Here is a 21,740-nt window from a genome sequence, read left to right as displayed (position 1 = left end):
TTACATTTTATTTATTTTTAATTATTAACATATTTATTTTTCAAATTCTGTTTTGTAGGTAGTTTCGGTTCGTGCGAAATTTCAAGTTCATGCGCAGTTCTCGAAGTTCGGGCACGTCACCAGATCCTATTGACCCAGAAATTGAAAGAACAGTTAAAAAGAATAAGAAAGAAAAGAAAAAGAAAAACAAAACCCCAATAAAAACTAAAATTACCGAGCCAGAAGTTATGACCACACTTATGGATTACGCTAGGCCAGGAGTGGCCGGTGTAACAAACAGTATAGTTAGACCCCAAATTAATGCAAACCAATTTGAAATTAATCCTGCGTTGCTTAATATGTTGCAAAATAATGTAACGTTTTACGGGTTACCTAACGAAAATCCTAATACCCATTTGACAAATTTCTTAGAAATTTGTGACACTTTTAAAATTACTGATGTAACTGCAGAAGCAATCAAACTTCGTCTTTTTCCTTTTACTTTGAAGGATCGAGCCAAAGAATGGTTAACTTCTATGCCAGCCGCATCAATTGAGACTTGGGAGCAATTAACCCAAGCATTTTTATCAAAATTTTTTCCTTTAGCAAAAACCGCAAGAGTCATTAAAGAGTTAACATCTTTTTCTCAAAATGATAGTGAAACTCTTTATGAGGCTTGGGAACGTTTTAAAGAACTTCAACGTTTATGCCCACACCACCAATTGCCCGCTGAACTTTTAATGCAAACATTTTATAATGGACTAAATCCTACAACTAGAGGTTCATTGGACGCTATGTCTGGAGGGTTATTCATGAAGAAAACATCTGCCCAAGCAAGAGAACTTTTGGAGGAAATGGCAATCAATAACTGTATGTGGCCCGCGGAACGTGGACACGTACCATCAGCAAAACCATCATCCTCAACTACTTCATCAGTTAAAGGTATAGTGAATCTTGATCCAGTAGCGATGTTGCAAGCCCAATTTTTTGCCTTATCGCACAAAATTGATAGGTTTATGGCACCGTGTGATTCTAATGGTAAGCCAATCCAAACTGATGTGGATTACGAAGGTATGAGTGAAATTGAACATGTAAATTTTGTCCAAGGGCAAAACCAAAATAATAACCCTTATTCCAATACATATAATCCTGGATGGAGAAATCATCCTAACTTTAACTGGAGGGATAATAATAACGCTAATGCTAATCAAAATCGTACTACCAATTATCAAAATCAATCCAGAGACACGATTAGCACTTTATCTTCTAAAATCGACAAATTCATTGATGCTATGAGCGGAAAAATAAGTAATCACGACGATGGTTTTAAACGGATCGAGAATAAATTCGATCAGCTTATTAAAAACCAATCATCTAGCACTCTTTGTTCAGGGAAAAACTACTTAGGCCCGGAAATGCCCGGAAATTCGACTTTACCTGGAACTGATTTATCGAAGCCCACAAAACTCAAATATCCCGGCGATATAGAATTCCCAAGTTGTCTTTGTGATTTAGGAGCAAGCATTAACTTGATGCCATTATCTATTTTTAATAAGTTAGGCTTAGAAGAAGACATCAAACGTACCAATATGGTTTTACAATTAGCGGATCAAACCACTAAAAGACCATACGGTATAATTGAGGATGTTTTAGTTAAAGTTGACAAATTTATTTTTCCTACCGATTTCGTTATTTTAGATTTTGCTTATGATGTAAATTGTCCGCTAATCTTTGGTAGACCGTTCATGAACACAGGACGTGCTCTAGTTGATGTGTCAGAAGGGAAAGTAGTTTTACGAATAGGAGATGATAAGATTGAGTTTGATATGAACCAAGCGATGAAATATCCTATGGAAGATTTCGCTTGTATGAAACTTGATTTAATTGAAGAATGTGTAAATGACATTGTTCAAAAAGAAGAAATAATAGAACCTATAATGAGTGAGGAACTAGAAGATAAGGACCCAGAACCTTTGATTCGAGAAGATGGACCAGTTCCGCCTTCAATTGTAGTTCCACCTAAATTAGAACTTAAAGAATTACCAAGTCATTTGAGGTACGCTTTCTTAGGCGAAGGCGATTCTCTACCTATTATTGTTTCTAACAAATTAACACAAGTCCAAGAAGAGAAATTGAAAGAAGTTGTTAGAAATAGGATAGGAAGTATGGGTTGGCAAATTTCAGACTTAAAAGGTATTAATCCAAGTATTGTAATGCATAGAATTCATTTAGAAGAAGATAAGCCACCTAAAGCGGATAGGCAAAGACGCCTAAATCCGAACATGAAAGAAGTAGTAAAAAATGAAATTACTAAACTTCTGGACAATGGAATCATCTACCCTATCTCGGATAGTGAATGGGTTAGTCCAATCCATTGTGTACCTAAAAAGGGAGGCATAACAGTTGTAAGGAATGAAGAAGGTGAATTAATACCTACGCGAACCACCACTGGTTGGAGGGTTTGTATAGATTATAGAAATTTAAATAAAGCAACTAGGAAAGATCATTTTCCTCTTCCTTTCATTGATCAAATGATCGAAAGGATAGCTGGTCATGCTTTCTACTGTTTTCTTGATGGTTATTCCGGATTCTTTCAAATATACATTTACCCGGATGACCAAGATAAAACAACCTTCACATGTCCTTACGGAACATTTGCATATAGAAGAATGCCCTTTGGTCTATGTAACGCACCTGCAACATTTCAACGTTGTATGACTGCAATTTTTTAATGATTTCATTGAAGATATCATGAAAGTTTTTATGGACGATTTTTCAGTTTATGGAGATTCTTTTGATTCGTGCCTAGAAAATTTGGATAAAGTTTTGTCTAGGTGTGAAGAAACAAATTTGGTATTAAACTGGGAAAAATGTCATTTCATGGTTGACGAAGGAATTGTTTTAGGTCACAAAATATCTGAAAAAGGATTAGAAGTAGATTGAGCAAAAACCTCAGTAATAGAGAAATTACCCCCTTCAACTACTGTTAAGGGAGTAAGATCATTCTTAGGACATGCTGGTTTTTACAGAAGATTTATTAAAAAAATTTCTGTAATTTGCAAACCACTTACTAATTTACTCATGAAAGATTCAACCTTTGATTTTAATGAAGAATGCGTTAAAGTGTTCGAAACATTGAAAACAGCTTTAGTCAGTGCACCTGTTATTGCTAAACCCGATTGGGATCTACCATTTGAAATTATGTGTGATGCAAGTGATTTAGCTATCGGATGTGTTTTAGGTCAAAGGAAAGATAAGAAACTTCATGTCATTTATTATGCAAGTCACACACTATCTGGTGCACAATTAAACTACACCACAACTGAGAAAGAAATGTTAGCCGTAGTTTTTGCATGTGACAAGTTTAGGTCATATTTATTAGGTCCAAAAGTTATTATTTATACTGATCATGCAGCATTAAGATATTTATTTACTAAGAAGGATGCAAAACCACGTCTAATTAGATGGGTTTTATTGTTGCAAGAATTTGATATAGAAATAAAAGACAAAAAGGGAGTTGAAAACCTTGTCGCCGATCATCTATCGAGACTTGAAGATGAAAACGGTCCTATAGGTGAAACACCTCTATCAAATAAAAAGTGCCATGTCACCATGGTATGCAGATATTGCTAATTATCTTGCAGCCAATATTGTTCCGGAAGGATTAGATTTCCAACAAAAGAAGAAATTTTTCTTCGATATTAAACAATATTTTTGGGAAGATCCCTTTTTGTTCAAGACTTGTGGTGACGGGATAATTAGGAGATGCGTTGGTGAAAATGAATACGAATCCATAATGTCGGAATGTCGCTATAATATTTGAAAGCGGTTTCTTTTGGCCTACGATGTTTAAGGACGTCCGTTCATTTATTACTCGTTGTGATAAGTGCCAAAGAACAGGAAATCTAGGAAGGAAAGATGAGCTGTCCCTCACAACCATATTAGAAGTTGAAGTCTTCGATATGTGGGGAATAGATTTCATGGGACCTTTTCCCCCTTCCAATGGTAAAACTTACATATTAGTTGCCGTCGATTATGTTTCGAAGTGGGTTGAAGCAATTGCAACCCCGACGAACGATTCTAAAGTTGTCGTTAATTTTCTTGACGATATATTCTGTAGATTTGGTTGTCCAAGAGTTATCGTTAGTGATGGCGGTACTCATTTTATAAACAAGAGTTTTGAAACGCTTATGAAAAAATATGGAGTACGCCACCGCGTATCAACGCCGTACCATCCTCAGTCAAATGGTCAGGCGGAGATATCAAACAGAGAACTCAAATGGATTCTCGAAAAAACAGTTTCATCTTCTAGAAAAGATTGGTCTTCTAAACTCAATAATGCGCTATGGGCATACCGTACTGCATTTAAAACACCAATAGGAATGACTCCGTACCACTTAGTGTATGGGAAGGCATGTCATTTGCCAGTCGAATTAGAACACAAAGCCTATTGGGCTATTAGAAAACTAAACTTTGATTTACGACAAGCAGGTAAGAAACGTTTGCTCAATTTGAATGAGTTAGATGAGTTACGTCATCTATCTTACGAAAATGCAAAGATTTATAAAGAAAAAGTGAAAAAATGGCACGATGCCAAAATTAAAGTTAAACACTTTAATGTTGGGGATAAAGTGCTGTTATTTAATTCACGACTTCGTTTATTTCCAGAAAAACTTAAGTCCAGATGGATAGGACCATATTTACTCGTCAAAACATTCGATTATGGTTCTTTAGAACTGGAAGGTCCTACCAGAGTTCGATTCAAAGTTAATGGTAATCGATGTAAAATCTATTACGAAAATATTTCCCAACTAGGAATTGAGTTCGTAACAAGATTGTCTGACGTATAAATTACTCAGTTTTTCTTACACAGTTTATTTTGTTTTATTGTTTTTATATTTTTTGTTCATTTATTTTATTTTATTTTGTTATATTTTATTTTATTTTTTCCAAAATGCCATTTTTATGATTAGATGACTTTATGTTATGATTTAAATGCATAAAATATTTCTATTTCATGATTTTAGATTTAATTTTTAGGAAATTAAGATGAATTTGAAGTTTCAGGCAATTCTCTGCCGCGAATTTAGAATTCCCTGCCGAGAATCCTCTTTTTTAGAACAGTCCAAATAGGTTAGGATTTCTCTGTTCATACCGAGAATTTTAAATTCTCTACCGTGAATCGGGAGGTAGCTTAGACGCCTGATTTCCGTAAGGAAATCAGCGTGTCGCAACCGCGGCTTTGCCATTCGCGGTCGCGACACGCGTGTTTCCTGCACTATCAGGTCTGCAACACTCTAACCCTTTCGACGAACCTCTTGGCAAACGAAACATTAAGTTTCTTCATTTCCGAAAGGTGCAATTTATACCTTTTCATAATAAAACGATACCTCTTTTCATTTAAACTCTTATAAATTAATCCTAGAGGATTCAAGTTCTGTTACAATTCTTTTTCATCTTTGTCAGAACTCTGATTTTCTTCGCAAACACCGTTCTTTACTAAAGTAACACAAACTTTGCACCATGCCTACCAAGAACAAACCATCTAGGCACAATACTGCCTCAATCAACAAACGCCCAGACTTATCCAAGCGATATGGGGCGCCTTTTCCTATCTTCAGTCACGATGAAGGTAGGCGTTATTGGAATCACCGTTACAAATTCTTCACCGGAATGTTGTATATGGATGAATTTCTTAATAGCCAATTAGGCATTTCTGATGACATGAGCCGCTATATGGAGCGCCTAGGGTGGACAAATTCGCCCAAATGCGATTTCCAATAATAGGCGACTGGATACTCGAATTCTTCTGTACCGTGCATTTTACTAATAAACGACGAATACGTCTCAGTTTTCGTCGAGAAGGCGAAATCTTCACTTTCGGCTATCCTGAGTTGCATGCTTGGTTTGGTTTTCCCCCGAGGGATACAATCAAACGTCATCCTGGACGAGACATGACATCCTCAGACATTTGGAGAATGCTCACTAGATTCTGGCGATTCAATTCAAAACTCGCCTATAATCACTCTTTTCGCTCCAACTCCATGCTGTATTTACACAAATTTCTGTGTCACAGTTTATTCGGGCTCACATTCACTAGTGTGGTCCGTGACATAGATTTGTATGTTCTTGGAGATATATTCCAGGGAAATGCAGTGGATTCTTCCAAAATTCTGATGGAAGGTCTTATCGCCGCTTCTCGATCCAAAGATAAGAAGATTGGGTTCGGCAATATAATCTGTGGAATAATTCTCGGTTTCAAAGGGTACTATTGATATCCCCTGGAGTGATGATGAATTCTTCCCGACAATTGACTATGAATTTCTCGAGCACGAAGGACTTGTGAAACGTGTCTTTCAAGCAGGGCCTCAATTTTTGTCTGCACCGGAACGTGAAACTTTCGTGCAGTTTCAAATCGATCGTATTAAGGCTAGAAATATCCCGTTAGATAGGGATGAATATGTAGAATAGTTTATGTTTTTTCATTTTATTTTTTGTATATATTTTGTTTTGTATTAATTATTAGTTTGTTTTCATTACATGTACATATGTTAAAATAATAAAGATCTTATTTCATTCAATTCTTAATTTTTATCCATTTGATCCATTATCTATACTTAGCATATTTCATATGAGTAATTTCTAATTTTTCTTACTTAAATTAAGATAAAAAGGATTCACTTGAACTAATATGGTTTTCTATTTTTCCACACGTATATCTACATTTTATTTATAACTCAATTTCTTTTCAATGCATAAGGTTTTCATTAATCAATTCAATTCATGTATTAAATATGTTTTACCATGCACTTATTATGCATTTAATATGGTTCTCTTAACTTATATGCATAAATGAACATTTAAGTTTCATTAATTCTTCATAATCAATTTATTATACTTTAATTCAATTTATTAAGTTTCAACCTTTGGTTTTCCTTGGAATTAATGACATTTATTTAAGTTTTAAGTGCAGGAATACTAAATATTAAGTTCAGGAACCATTTCCTCAACAAAATTGCACAAACCATGTCAAAAGGCACCAAAATAGGCCATTTTTACCAATTCTCTACCGAGAATTTATTAATTCTCGGTATGAGCAGCAACTTTGGCAGAATTTCAGGGCGAAAATTGCCTGAACATCGCATGCCGCGGCCGCGGCTTTGCCATTCGCGGTCGCGACACGCGTATAAATTGCCCTTTTCAATCCGATTTTGCCACCAAATTTTGCCTATTCCTATTCCTATTCTACCTATTCACCTACCTATACAACCCTATATAAACCTACCTCTTACACAAACCTCACATCACCTCTGTTTTTACCCAATCCCTTACTCTAAACTCTTCCCCAAAAATCTACTTTTACTCTTCCCAATTTATTCACTCCAATTTCTATCCTCTTTTCTCTTTCAATCACTTCCAATTCAAAACCCCAACCTCATCTTCAAGCTTTACTTTTTCTCTCAAATTCTTCTTCTTCTTCTTCTCACACCCTAAAAACACAAAACACCATCACCATGGTTAGAACTAAGCGTGTTGGTAACAAGCCCGCTGTTACGGAAGCTAATCGTCTTCGGGTTCAATGCGGAGCTTATTTTGACATCTATTCGGAGGAAGAAGCCGCTCGTTTCAAACATTTTTCTCAAGACGACCGCCAATTTATGGATATGCACTTCTTAGACTTCCATTCGGTAAGAGCATTAAATTTCTCTACTTGAATGGATGCCTTTATTGAAGCTTTGGGTTGGCAAGAATTCGTTAATATGCGTTTCCCGCGTATTAATGAATATGTAGTGGAATTTTTGGTCACTTTGACCATGAACAAGAAGAAAACTTCAATTTCTTTTAGGAATAATGGTATCCCTTACACCATTGACTATGAAGCAATGGGCAATATGTTTGGTTTCCCTACTTCTGATTTTTATGATAAGCCTAAGGATTTTGATAATGATGCGGTTTGGCAAACTCTTTCGGACAAAGACTATTTGAATTCGAAAAACACTTCAAGCAAGTTGATTAAGGACAATTGTGTGTTCTTCTTTCATAAGTATTTGAGTTTCTCCTTGTTTGGTCGTGTTGAGAGTTCTAAGGTTCAGGTTCGGGATTTGTATGTTTTGGATAGTTTGCTTAAAGGCTTGCGGATTGATAGCATTGGTATTTTATTTGATAATTTGTTCCGTGCTTCGAGGGCTACTACCATTCAAATCCCTCTTTGTAATTTTATCACCGTTATTGTGTTGGGAGCACGGGGTGAGTTGGCCGATTATGACATGTCCACCTACCGTGGGTATGTTCCGCTTTTGGACATCTCGGCTCTTGAGCGAGCTCATTTATTTCTTCCACAAGGACCTCCCGTCTTTATTTCATATGCTACCCGAATTGCCCATCTTCGTGGCACTATGGGTGGTGGCGCTTCAAGTTCTCAATTTGTAGGCACCGAAGGCAGCGGAGAGGTGGCAGGCGAGGAGGATGAACCACCGGCTCAAGCACAACCCCAAGCACCTCAAGCGGCGGATGATCCGGTAGATTTGTGGAGGATTTTGAACCAAATCAATTCCAACAATCGTCAAATGAATTTAAGAATTGATGATTTGGTTGAAAACAATATGGTGATGAATGACAACCTCAACCTTTTGAGGCGTGAACATCGATCGACTCGGCATCGGATGCTTTCCTTTTTCCGACGCCGCAATGTGGAGACGTCACCTACACCTCCCGATTCCCCACCTCAAGCTTAGGTTGTTTTCTTTAATTTTATTATCTTGTTATAATTTGGTACAATTTTCATTTTCATATGTTTGGTACAATTTTCAATTTTTAATTTTATGTTGAATGTTTCATTTGCACCATTCCTATCTTTATTTCGTATGCTTAAATTTTTGTGCTTTTATTCCTGATATCTCGCTTTTGCACCAATGAGGACATGGTCCAATTTAAGTGTGGGAGGAGATGTACATCATTTTCATTTTTCTAGCACAAATAACAAATGCAACGAATCATTTATAACAAATGCAACGTATTTTGCAACATAAACTTGTTTAAAACGCTATTTTTATTAACTTCACATTTTCATATATTTTTTTAATCATAAGTTAATATGATTATTTTTAGGTTATCATTATCGTTAGAAATTATATTTCTATACGGGTAATATTTTTCAAAATTTTTCACGAATCTCCGATACGATTTTAAGTAAAAATTGTCTCGAGTGAATGTATTTTAAATAAAAAATTCTTTATTCAATCTCTATTTTTATATCATGAAATCATGATACAATAAATCTTATTTTAATTTTCAATTAGGTTTATAGGCATTAAATTGAACTAACAATTTTAGCTCGGTTTGATTTCGTCTTACATTAACACCAATTGAAGTTTTTAAGGAAACTTTAGCCATAATACATGTTGAATTTTAAAGTCAATATAGGATGAATGTGCTATTTTTCTTTTTCCCAAGTTACAATTTTATAATTCATATTAATCAATCAATTAGTTGAATTCTTAACTTTTGGCCACGATTGAGACCAACCTTATCACAATCGAGGTATGAAAGGGAAGACAATTAAGTACCGTTTACTTTTGACCACGGTTGCGACCACCCTTATCACAATCGAGGTATGGAAGGAACGTTAAAAGCCAAAAAAATTATAAGCGTGTATAAGTTTAAAGTAATGATTGCGTCCACCCATGGCATGGTCGGTACCTCTTAAGCAAACACAAAGCAATAAAATACGTATAAAGTTACGATCAAGACCACCCTTATCTCGGGCGTAACTAAGCAATAATTAACCCAAGTACTTATTTAAAATAATATATCTCATATATTAGTTTAGGTTTGGAAAAGGAAATTTTGTGCTTTGAAATGCCTTGAGACGAAAGACTCAATAACATGCGTGCTTACATTGTCCCGAATGCTTCAATTCCAAATTGGAAATACAAGATGAGTGATATATCGTATATTGTACTAAGTTAGTTTGATATTTTGCGTATAAATTTGCCATGCGAAGTTAGTCTTTTCGGCTTAACTAATTTAAAAGGTAGTACAGAGATATATGTTTTATTTTCATAAAGAGATTAGTTAGAGAATAAATTCAGTGAAATTTTGCTCGGGACTAGCAAAAGATTAAGTGTGGAGATTTGTTAAGCCCAAAATATACCTAAAATATCATCAATAATTACATCAATATTGCTACGAATTTATGATATTTATAACCATTTAGAAAGCTTTTACTCTCGAATATGTTTCTTTCATGCAAGGTACATAAATATTTGGTAAAATCCAAATAGGAGTAAAAAGAGCTCAAAAATAGAAGAAAAGCCCTACAAAAGGAGTCGAAGACGATGAAAATTAATAACGCCAAGTCGAGGACACGAACGAGAGCGAAGAAGTGAGATTAGTGTAGAATTTATGCAGAAATTCCGAATCAAGTGATTCCGAAGTTAGATTTCGATTCTGTTCAAAAGCAATATGATGTACACACATTGTTTACAAAATAATAACAAATTCAGTAGCGTTTAGACATTGTTCCAGTTTAGTTTACATTTTGGTAGTGGACCGACCCAGTCTCTATTACGAAGATTCAATGAGAAGATTGAGTAGAGGATTCGCCCCTAAGCCTGGCAAACTCTAACGAAACCCAAGGAAAGGATTGACAACCCGTTCAATTGCACGCTGTCGAAGAATTCAATGCTCCATGTTCTCTGTAAACTTGTATCAATTTATATTTCATCTAATAAAGTCTGTTCTATTCGATAGATTTTTATGCAGCACTTATGGTAACCAATCCACTAAAGTGACTGCTGGTGTTTTCATTAAAACGTAGTTTAATTCAAAATCTTTACAAGGAAACTTTGTTGAACACTTAGGCAAATTATTATCTTGGTAGAGTTTTAATTTGGTTAAGGGTAATTATCCCGGATAAGGGTTTTGTCGCGTTTAAAGCCTATTAATTAGAGGTTCCGTCATTTATTTCATCTTTATAATTCGGACAAAGTTTAAAGTTGTTTTCTTTGCTTAATGCAAACAAATATACTTGTTTACTTTTCTAAAGTACTAAAACGTTCCTGTTTTGCAAATTCATTCTTAAATCAGATATTTTCTAACATCTTCATATTCTAATCTAATTCTTATTCTAGCAATTTCAAAACCAAAAACCGATTAAACGATTTTTCCATATTATAAACCTAAAAGTAAATTTAACCGATTCAGAATAAGTTTTGTTAAAAAACGTTCCCTGTGGGATTGATATCTTTTATTACCACAAGCGTATACCGTGCACTTGCGGAAATCGCTCAACAACCCCCATGGTTTTCCCATTTCTGTTCTCAATGCTAAGATTAGACAAACTAACCTCATTATGCTTCTCAGAAACATGATGAATGCGAACATGAGAAAAATCCTGAGGAGCATCTTTAGCTTCAAACAAAGGGTTGACCGTCTCCACCTTGTTAAAAACAGGGCCATCTAGCTCTAAATCTGGCATACCCAACTCTGTTTGCTCATTGATAGGAGCAGGGTCCTGAACTTCCTCTACTATAAGGGCCCCAAACCTTGAACCAGAGCAAACCTCCACCGGAGTACCAAATACATCATGAATTTTTGGACTAGGCAAACCTTTTCTTTCTTGCTCCTTATGTATCCGATTCTGATTATTATTGATATCAGGAGGAAGATTATGAGCCACTGGAGCACGTGTCCATCTTCTCCCCGAGCGCTTAGCCACCATCCAAGGGCTAAAATTCCTCCCATCCCCTTGGATCTCCTCTTTCCTTTCCAAAACAACCTTGGTAACCTCCTCTCTATCCTTCCTCTTACTAGGGCAACCCTCATAATTATGCCCAAACATCCCACATTCATAGCAGATATTATGGATTCCTTCATACTCAATAAAATAGACGGTATTTTGTAGACAGAACTTGGACAAAAGGGGTTTAGCTAGGTCAATATCGATACAAACCCTAGCAAACTTTCCTCTTTCAACTCCAATAGTAGTTTTATCCACATGGTGGACTTTTCCCACACGCCCAACAATCTTTTTAAGGAAGATTTCATTATAATACTCAATCGGGAGGCCCGAAAATCTAACCCATGTCAGAATCCTGTTAACTGAACTATCCTTTGGATTAAAATTAGGGACCCAAGGTCTAATGGCAAGAACATGATTGGATATAATATATGGTCCCCCATTTATAACCGCATTATAATCCTCAGCTTGTGTAAACTTAATTACATAATAATCGTTTTCTAAATCAGTTATAGTGATTTTTCCTTTCTTTGCCCATTGAGCACGAATTCTTTGTGCAAAATAATTAAAGCCAATTTTTTTCCCTAGGACAGTAACAATTAAAGACAATTTCCATTTGGACCTAAGTGAACGTTTATCAGCAGACGATAAACTGATAATAGGACACAAAGGATCATCTTGTTCCTCATCATCAATATCTGAGTCAGACAGAAATTCCTCCCATTCCTCATCAATCATTCCTTCGATAACAGAATTTTCCTCCTCTACAATCCCCATAACAGTATCCTTCCAAGATAGTTTTAGATTCCCTGGCTCCACTGAACCATTTGCTTCCTTCACTGGATCTGTCAATTTCACACCATCACTGCTCGATAACCTAATACCATCAGATCCAATCTCCCCACCCAAACCCTTCAACTCTATCCTCCCTGTCAGATCCACCATCTCCTCACCTTTTCCCCTAACGGATAGATCTACCCTCACCTCCCCTAAACCCCCGACGAACAGATCCATCCCATTAACCCCTGTCGGCGCCGAAACACTGGCGGATCCAGCAGATTCGGCCGAACCCGGTAGACCGCTGGCGGATCCAGCAGATCCGGCTGAACTCGGCAGATCCGCCACCCCTCCCCCATCGCAGATATTCCTCTGCGCGTCGATGCTCTCTGCCAGCCGTCCCCCATCGCAGATCTTCCTCTGCTCTTCCTCCATTCGAGACACCATCTCCGCCGCACCCTCCCTCACCAGGCCCACCGACGCCATTCCGTCGCCAGATCGGGACCTCTCCCGCAGCCGCTCGCCGTCCCTCCCACCATTACGATCTCTCGGCCTCTCTTTCTCTCTCACCAACGCGTCTCTCACCATTACGATATTAATTTTTTTCCCTGCGATTCTTTAATTTTGATGACTTTCTCTCTCATTTCACTATTAGTTGACAATATTTATACTTAAATAAAGTATATATTAAGTAATGATTTGCGGGGTCATTGTGGCAACTTTTAAAGTTGCTTTACTATTGGAGCATTTTTAAATAAAAGTTGCCAATAATGATGTGAATTACTAAATTAATAAAATATTATATTTTAGTATGATATGTTAATTTTTGGCACTCTTTGGAGAAACCTCTATTGGAGATGCTCTCAGGGGTCGGTACGTGGTCGAGTGCAAGCAAGCAGTCAGAGACCGGGAGTCGGGTGCTTCGAAAGTTTCCGATCTGAGATCGTGGTGGTTCGGGATATTGTTAGCGCGCAGTCCGGGATTGTGAAAATTATTGGTCTGAGACCAAACATACTTGGTTGATTAAAGGAGGTAATCAAGTTATCATAGCTGACATGTTTACCTCGATAAGCACTCTTAAAAAAACTCAATAATAATAATTATAGTACTTGGAGGAGTACTCGTATGCAATTTTATTTGCTCGGCTAAGATTTATGGAAAACTATTGGAGGTAATGAAAGAACGCCTCCGATGGAACAAAATGACCTTAAAAAGTGGAAGGTTAACTGTGGTAAAACAATGTATGCTTTATCAATTTCGGTAGAGGATGATTTGCTGCAACGCATCAATGGTGCCAAAAACCCAAAGAAGCATGAGACACTCTTACCGGAATATTTGCAAGAACAAACGATGCCAAGCTCAAACAACTCGAGAAAGAGTTGCTGTTAGTCTTGCAAAACGATATGACGACGAGTCAATACTTTACTAAAGTTAAAACATTAAGTAAAGAAATTTCAAAATTAGATCTAGAAGATAAAATTACTGAAACGAGAACAAGAGAAACTATAGTCTATGAGTTGCATCCCGAATTTAATGTGCTTGTTAGAACAACCCGGGGATTGCTAAAGAGACAAGTTTAAACGAATTAGGAAATACATTGGCTAATCAAGAGGCTCTAGACAAACAAATTTCTAAAGTCCGAATCAAGGATGAAGATAAAGCTCTTTTTTAGTAATAAAGAGAGAAATGATCCAAAAAGTACGAGATCGAGATTCAGAGGAAGATTTAAAGAAGACAGATGGCAGAAAAGTCTACAAGGAGTTGGCAAAAAGGGGGAGCTCACCACAGTCACAACCATAATGAAGAAGATGATAAGGCATATCGACGTAAGAACAATCAGTTATATGTTTGTGGAAAAAGAGGTCATTATGCACGAGATTGTTGTTACAAGAAAGGAGAAGGCAACGTCGTTACATCCACATATACACAAAAAGAAAGCAAATAAGAATGAGATTTCCAGGCTTTAAGTGCCATGATAGAGTCGGTGATATATGATCCAGTCAGATCATCCATAGCAGATGAAAAGAAAGAGCAAGCCTTTTCTGTTAGGCAGAAAGAGGATAAGGAACCAGTGAGGCGACTGGATTCCTTTCAATTCGTCAATTCTATGCGGATCATTGAAGATCTAGGTGGTTATGAGGAACCACTCGAGGAGCATGTCAATGTAGAAAGGAACAAGAGAGATTCCTGAAAGGAGTCACCAGCTCCATGTGAGACGCCACTAGTAAATGGAGAGGTGAAGCATAAACACCAAGCAATAACAAAGACTATGTTGCTGAGGAGAAAGGTTGGATGTGTGTAACCAGTATTGTACGAGACAATGCCATGAAAAGGGAAAATGGTGAAGACCAAGCCAATAGGTTCACTAAAATGGTTTTCACCCAAGGAGAGAGTGAAGCATAAGCTAATGGAGATGCTCAAGGTGCATGAATCACAGAGGAAAGAGAAGCATAAGAAGGACATGGGTAAAGATGGAAATGCTACGTCGAGAAAAGGCAAACGATGTGCTTACAAGATATCAAAATTTATCATGAGGGAAAGCATCAAAGAGATTATGTTGCTGGAAGCTATAGTCAAGAGCTTAAGAGAATTGGTTGAGCTAGGAAATACTGGCCAATATTGGTTAGAGAACCAACAACGAAAAACGAAGAGATATTGTAATTATACGTCAAGGTGACGTAGGTCGAGGGAGACCAATAAGGAGCAGTGTTGCAATCCCAACGAGATGGGAAAACCTAATCTTTCCATAAGCATCAAAGAGGAGCATCAATCACAAGTGCGAAGGTCAACAAGCCAAAGTAAACTAAATCCTAAGTACGATAATGGGGCATTGACCAAAGAAGCTATAATAGAGGAGTATGCGATATATAAAGAACAATCTTCAAACAATGAGTGGAGAAAGGTTACAGAAGAAGATTTTAGAAAAACAACTTCGAATGGTTAGCATGTACTAATTATTAAAAGTCGGTATTGAGGTATTAAAAAAATCAAACCGACTTTTTATATGAATCAAAATCAGTGTCTAGAGTCTACAAGATAGTTCATTTTGTCATTATGGTAAGTTATGGCTGATTTTAATTTTTTTCAACCGACTAAATTTGTGGATGAAAATAAACAAAATCAAGTATAAGTATGGGCAATTAGAATTCTTGAGATGCAGCAAGTAATTTACATAACATAAATTGAGTGTGGCGAGTGGTGAGATAGTGGGTTCTGGAGAACTTTCGTATACTAATTTATGTTTGGTTCAAATAAATAAAGTTTATTCAATTTAAGTCTTCCATAATTTAACATTGCAAATCAGCATTGCTTCTTTTTCCTGCTTCCTCCTAATTATAACTTTGTCACCCCTTATTTACAACATCGACCGTAAGCTTATTTACAAGCTTCTCACCCTTTTATCCTCATCATGTTTTAACCTTTAAACCTTTCTCTTTAATTAGTTATGTAGTAGACTTTTATGTAATTTGATCTTTTAGGTTAGAAAGGATATAAATTCATATCTTTCTTGTAATGAAGCAATCTTTTTATCAATCAAATATAAATTTCTGTTTTAGAGTTTTTAGGGTCCATCCCTCTATGAATGGTGATTAATTCCCACAAGATTTAGCTCATAAATTTGGGTTCATAGCTCCTTGAAGTTTAGCTTGAGAATATCTTTGATAGTTTACGATTGAAAACTATCATCATGAACTCGATCCGTATCAGTTGGTATCAGAACCTGTCGTTTTCCTAACACAGGACTTCTTCGACAATAGTTCAACCGATGTTACCATAATAAGCAATGGAAGTAGTTGACAAGAAGCTCAATGATTGGAGAGATAAGGTGAGAGATAAATTCTGAGTGTTTAACAAAGAGATGGTGGCTAGCTTGGAGAGGTTCCAGATATATATCCAAAACACCATTCCACAAAACTTGGGAGGTCATTATAGAAGAAATGAAAAAGATATAATGTTGCCTCTGTTAAGCCCAAAATATACCTAAAATATCATACATAAATACATAAAATTTACATTGAATTCGTGCTAATTATATTCATTTGGAATACTTTTACGTCTTTATTTACTTCTTTGATGCAAGGTACTTAATTATTTGGTTAAATCCAAATAGGAGCTAAAATAGAGCTAAAATGGAGGAAAAACCTAAAAAACGTACCGAGAATACGTATCAGTCAAAAGAGCGCTCAAGGAGGACGAGAAGCAGTCGAGAGACGGGGAGATAACTCTCTGTCGCGACTGAGATTTTCATAATCTCAGTCGCGACTTACGAAAGGCGTCACAGAAGAAGAACGAAATCTTCAACTCGCCCCTGTACCCCCTGTCGTGACTGAGATTTTCAGAATCTCAGTCGCGACAGCGAAGTATTCTGCACATAATTCACATGTTTTAATCCGAGAAACGCGTCTGTTCGTTTGGATAAAAGCGACCCTTCACCAACGGACACGACCCATCATTTACAACCCTTCAACAACTATAAATAAGTGATCCATTTCAGAAATTGAGGAGGTTGGAAAAGTTAGAGAAATTAGAGAAGAAAGTTATTATGTTGAGTTTCTGATTCAGAAAAGAATCAGAAAGTTAGATTACATTTCTGTGTAAACAAACTTGCTGTACACAAGTTGTTATTAGATTAGTTATAAACACAGTATTACTTTAGTTTCAAAGGTAAATCAGAGACAAGTTTTCATTCTGGTAGTGGACTGACCAGTCTCTATTCCGAAGATCCAGCAAGAAGAATTGATGGCTGAAGCATATGAGGTCTGACAAACCTACGGAGTTTGAGGGAAAGATTGACAACCCGGATCTCAAAGTTTTCGTTGCAATGCTCTCCAAGTTTCTACTTCTCTGTTAACTTGTGAAGATTCACATTTCATTAATGATATACTTATTTATTCAATACATTCTTTCTGTTGTTATTTTGATATTGTTCTGACAAAATGATTTTCAAAATGATAAATTGGTGTTTTTATTAAAACGTTCTATTCCATCTTATTCATATAAGAACTTTGTTGAACACTTGACAGATTTAGTTTTTATGGACGATATGATCGCTGATCGCGGCTTATCAGACATAAAATACTAGTTTGGTTAAGGTAGCAATCTGCTCCGATCCAGAGAGATTTCTACGGTTCAAAGCCATTTAATTGAGTAAATCCCTATATTGTTACATGTCCATAATCTTTCCAAAGTTAAAGTTGTTTTCTTTGCTTTATGAAAATAAGTTTTATACCTTCTATTTATTCTAATTACGGAAGTATCTGTCTTGTAATCAAAATCTCAAGACGAAACTGTTCTCTAAACTCGATATAATATTTCTATCTAATCCTAATTTACCCAATCCAATTCCATCAATTAAACGTATTTCTTTTATTAAACCTAAACACGTGAATAAAACTGAATTAAATAAGGTTTTAGTTAAAAAGCGTTCCCTGTGGGTTCGATATCTTTTATTACTACAAGCGTATACCGTGCACTTGCGGAAATCGCTCAACAAGTTTTTGACGCCGTTGCCGGGGAACGCCAAAATTTTTGACAAAATTTTAAATTTTTCGTCTTTTATTTCGAATCTAGGTTTAAACATACTTATTTTAACTTTTATAATTTTATAATTTTCATTTACTAATTTATATATTTTTCAAATTCTGTTTTGTAGGTAGTTTCGGTTCGTGCAAGATTTCAGGTTCATGCGCAGTTCTCGAAGTTCAGGCATTGTACCAGACCCTATAGACCCAAAAATTGAGAAAACCATTAGGAAGAACAAGAAAAACAAGAAAAACAAAAATAAGACCCCAGTAAAAACATTTACCGAGCCAGAAAAAATGGCAGACCCACCAACACTTATGGATTACGCTAGGCCAGGTGTGGCCGGTGTGACCAATAGTATCGTTAGACCCAGAATCACCGCAAACCAATTTGAAATTAAGTCAGCTTTGCTTAATATGTTGCAAAATAATGTAACATTTTACGGGTTACCTAACGAAAATCCTAATACCCATTTAACAAATTTCCTTAAAATTTGTGACACTTTTAAAATCCCAGATGTGACTGCGGAAGCAATCAAACTTCGCCTCTTTCCTTTCACTTTGAAGGATAGAGCCAAAGAATGGTTAACTTCTATGCCAGCCGCAACTTTTGCCACTTGGGAACAATTAGCCCAAGCATTTTTATCGAAATATTTTCCTTTAGCAAAAACCGCAAGAGTCATAAAAGAGTTAACATCTTTTTCTCAAAATGATAATGAGACTCTTTATGAAACTTGGGAATATTTTAAAGAACTTCAACGTTTATGCCCACACCACCAATTACCCGCTGAACTTTTAATGCAAACATTTTACAATGGACTAAATCCTACAACTAGGGGTTCATTAGATGCTATGTCGGGAGGGCTATTTATGAAGAAAACATCAGCCCAAGTGAGAGAACTTTTGGAGGAAATGGCAATCAACAGCAGTATGTGGCCCGCGGAACGTGGACATATACCGGTAGCAAAACCATCATCCTCAACCACACCATCAGTTAAAGGTATAGTTGAACTTGATCCAGTCGCGATGCTACAAGCCCAATTTTCTGCTTTATCACACAAAATTGACAAGTTTATGACTCCACGCGATACCAATGGTAATCCAATCCAAACGGATGTGGATTACGAAAATATGAGTGAGATCGAACAGGTAAATTTTGTCCAAGGGCAAAACCAAACTAATAATCCTTATTCTAATACTTATAATTCTGGATAGAGGAATCATCCTAACTTTAACTGGAAAGATAACAATAACAATAATGCAAGTGCTAATCAAAATCGTACCACTAATTATCAAAATCAGTCAAGAGATACGATTAGCACTTTATCTTCTAAAATCGACAAGTTTATAGATGCTATCAGTGGAAAAATAAGTAATCACGACGATGGTTTTAAACGGATCGAAAATAAATTCGATCAGCTTATTAAAAACCACTCATTTAACATCCATAATTTGGAGGTTCAAATTGGTCAACTTGCTAAATCAATTCCATCCCGAAAAGAGGGAAGTCTTCCCAGCCATACGGAGGAAAATCCGAAAGAGCAGGTGAAGGCTATCACTCTTCGTTCAGGGAAAAATTATCAAGGGCCGGAAATGCCCAAAGATGCAACATTATCAGGAACTGATTTACCAAAGTCCAAAGAAGATATCTTAAACACAAATAGTTCACCATTTGACACAAATACCAAAATTTTTGTACCCAAACCACCTTTTCCGCACAAAGTCCGAAATAATGACTATGACAAACAACTTCTAACGTTTTTGGATAAACTTAAAAATTTGCACATCAATTTGACATTTATGGATGCAATCACACAAATTCCTAACTATGGTAAGTTTTTAAAAGATTTAATTTCAAAGAAAATCAGTTGGGAAGGAATTTCATCCATTTCGTTAACTGAAGACTGTAGTTCAATAGTATCAAGTAATTTGCCCACTAAACTCAAAGATCCCGGATGTTTTACTATTCCGTGTAAGTTGGGAGATATTGAATTCCCAAGTTGTCTTTGTGATTTAGGAGCAAGTATAAACTTAATGCCATTGTCTATTTTTAACAAGTTAGGTTTAGAAGAAGATATCAAACGTACCAATCTGGTTTTGCAATTAGCGGATCAAACCACTAAGAGGCCATATGGTATAATTGAAGATGTTTTAGTCAAAGTCGATAAATTTATTTTTCCTACCGATTTTGTTATATTAGACTTTGCATATGATGTAAATTGCCCTTTAATTTTCGGTAGACCGTTTATGAACACGGGACGCGCTCTAGTAGATGTGTCGGAAGGGAAGGTAGTTTTAAGGATAGGAGAAGATAAGATCGAGTTTAATATGAACAAAGCGATGAAATACCCTATGGAAGAATTCGCTTGTATGAAACTTGATTTAGTCGAGGAATGTGTCAATGACGTTTTATCATCACTAATCTTTCCTTCATTGCACATTCAAAAGGTAAACCCTAAATTTTCAGTTTCTCATGTTGAAGTTATGGGTAATCAAATTACTAGTGAGAATTTGAATGTTTATGGTGTTGATGGTGATTTAGATTCTTATTGCGAGTTTGTGGGTAATCAAATTGTGAATGAGAATTTTAATTCAACTATGAATGAAGAGGAAGGAGTGCTAGTATGTGGGAACACTGGGGAAACTCATGTTGGAAATGGTGCTACCAATATGTTTGATAAAATTCCCCTTAGGCAAAACTTCACTCGTATGCTTAAGGAAGGTGAGAGCCTTAATCTTGAAGAAGTTGAGAGTGACTTTGGGCTTGATATTCTTTTTAAGAAGAATGCTGAAATCACTTTTTGTATGGAGGTTGAAGGCTATGGTGATGGGAGAGATGTTAATGGATCAACTATATTGGGATGTAGCATGTTGCTTAGGTCAGGAAACTTGGTGAATGGACTAACCAACTTGAGCTATGGAATGGAGCAAATGGATGATGGAAATGTGGAGTGCCCAATGACTAATGTGTTAATATCGAATGAGTGTAGTGTTGAGCTTGAAGAAATAGATCATGGGAAGCGAGATTGGGTTGAAAAAGAGAGTAACAGATTTGAAAATGAGAATGAGGAGGAAGATGATGAGTTTGAGGATGAGGTTGATAAAGAGAAGAACTTCGAGAATAAGCTAGATAGCGATGATGAATTTGATTATGCCGAGGATGATTTCGGAAATAAGATTAAAGGGAGAAAGAATGATTCCGAGAATGAGCTATATGATGATGATGGATTTTATCATGATGATGATGAGTTCAGGAACGTTGAGTGGAACTAAAACCCATTCTTTTAGAAAGAAAATCAAAGGGTTGCAAATCCACATGATTACCCACATATTTCCTAAACGGGGTTACCTATGAAGATGATGAAAATGGGTTATATTATGACGAGGAAGAGTTTGGGGACGTTTAAGCCAAAGCAGGGATACCTATGAAGGTGATGATGACGATGACGATGAGCATATTGTTTATTTATTAACGAGGATGCTAATGTCTAATAAGGACGAGCATGACCCAATGCATCAATTGTTCAAAACTCATCGCTTGGTTCTTGGAAAGAAATCTGAGGTGATGGTCGACGGAGGAAGCCAAAAGAATATCATTATTAATTCGAGCCACCTTGAGCAAGTTTGGTTTGGTTCCTAAGCAACATCCTAGACCTTATCATATTGGTTGGATCAACAATGTGGAGAAGCTTCGAGTTACTCACCGGTGTAAAGTTTCTTTC

General features: G+C 36.3%; 2 non-coding genes across 2 annotated transcripts; both read right to left on the bottom strand.

The window, feature by feature from the left end:
• Positions 1-596: 596 nt before the first annotated feature.
• Positions 597-703, bottom strand: LOC136231464 (small nucleolar RNA R71). The gene has a single exon (XR_010689845.1). It is a non-coding gene; the product is annotated as a small nucleolar RNA R71 (small nucleolar RNA).
• A 17,990-nt stretch (positions 704-18,693) lies between these two features.
• LOC136231599 (small nucleolar RNA R71) lies at positions 18,694-18,800 on the bottom strand. The gene has a single exon (XR_010689972.1). It is a non-coding gene; the product is annotated as a small nucleolar RNA R71 (small nucleolar RNA).
• Positions 18,801-21,740: the final 2,940 nt, after the last annotated feature.

This window comes from Euphorbia lathyris, chromosome 5 (assembly GCF_963576675.1).
Source record: "Euphorbia lathyris chromosome 5, ddEupLath1.1, whole genome shotgun sequence".
Classification (NCBI taxonomy): domain Eukaryota; kingdom Viridiplantae; phylum Streptophyta; class Magnoliopsida; order Malpighiales; family Euphorbiaceae; genus Euphorbia; species Euphorbia lathyris.
This window is presented reverse-complemented; position numbering and strand designations above follow the sequence as displayed.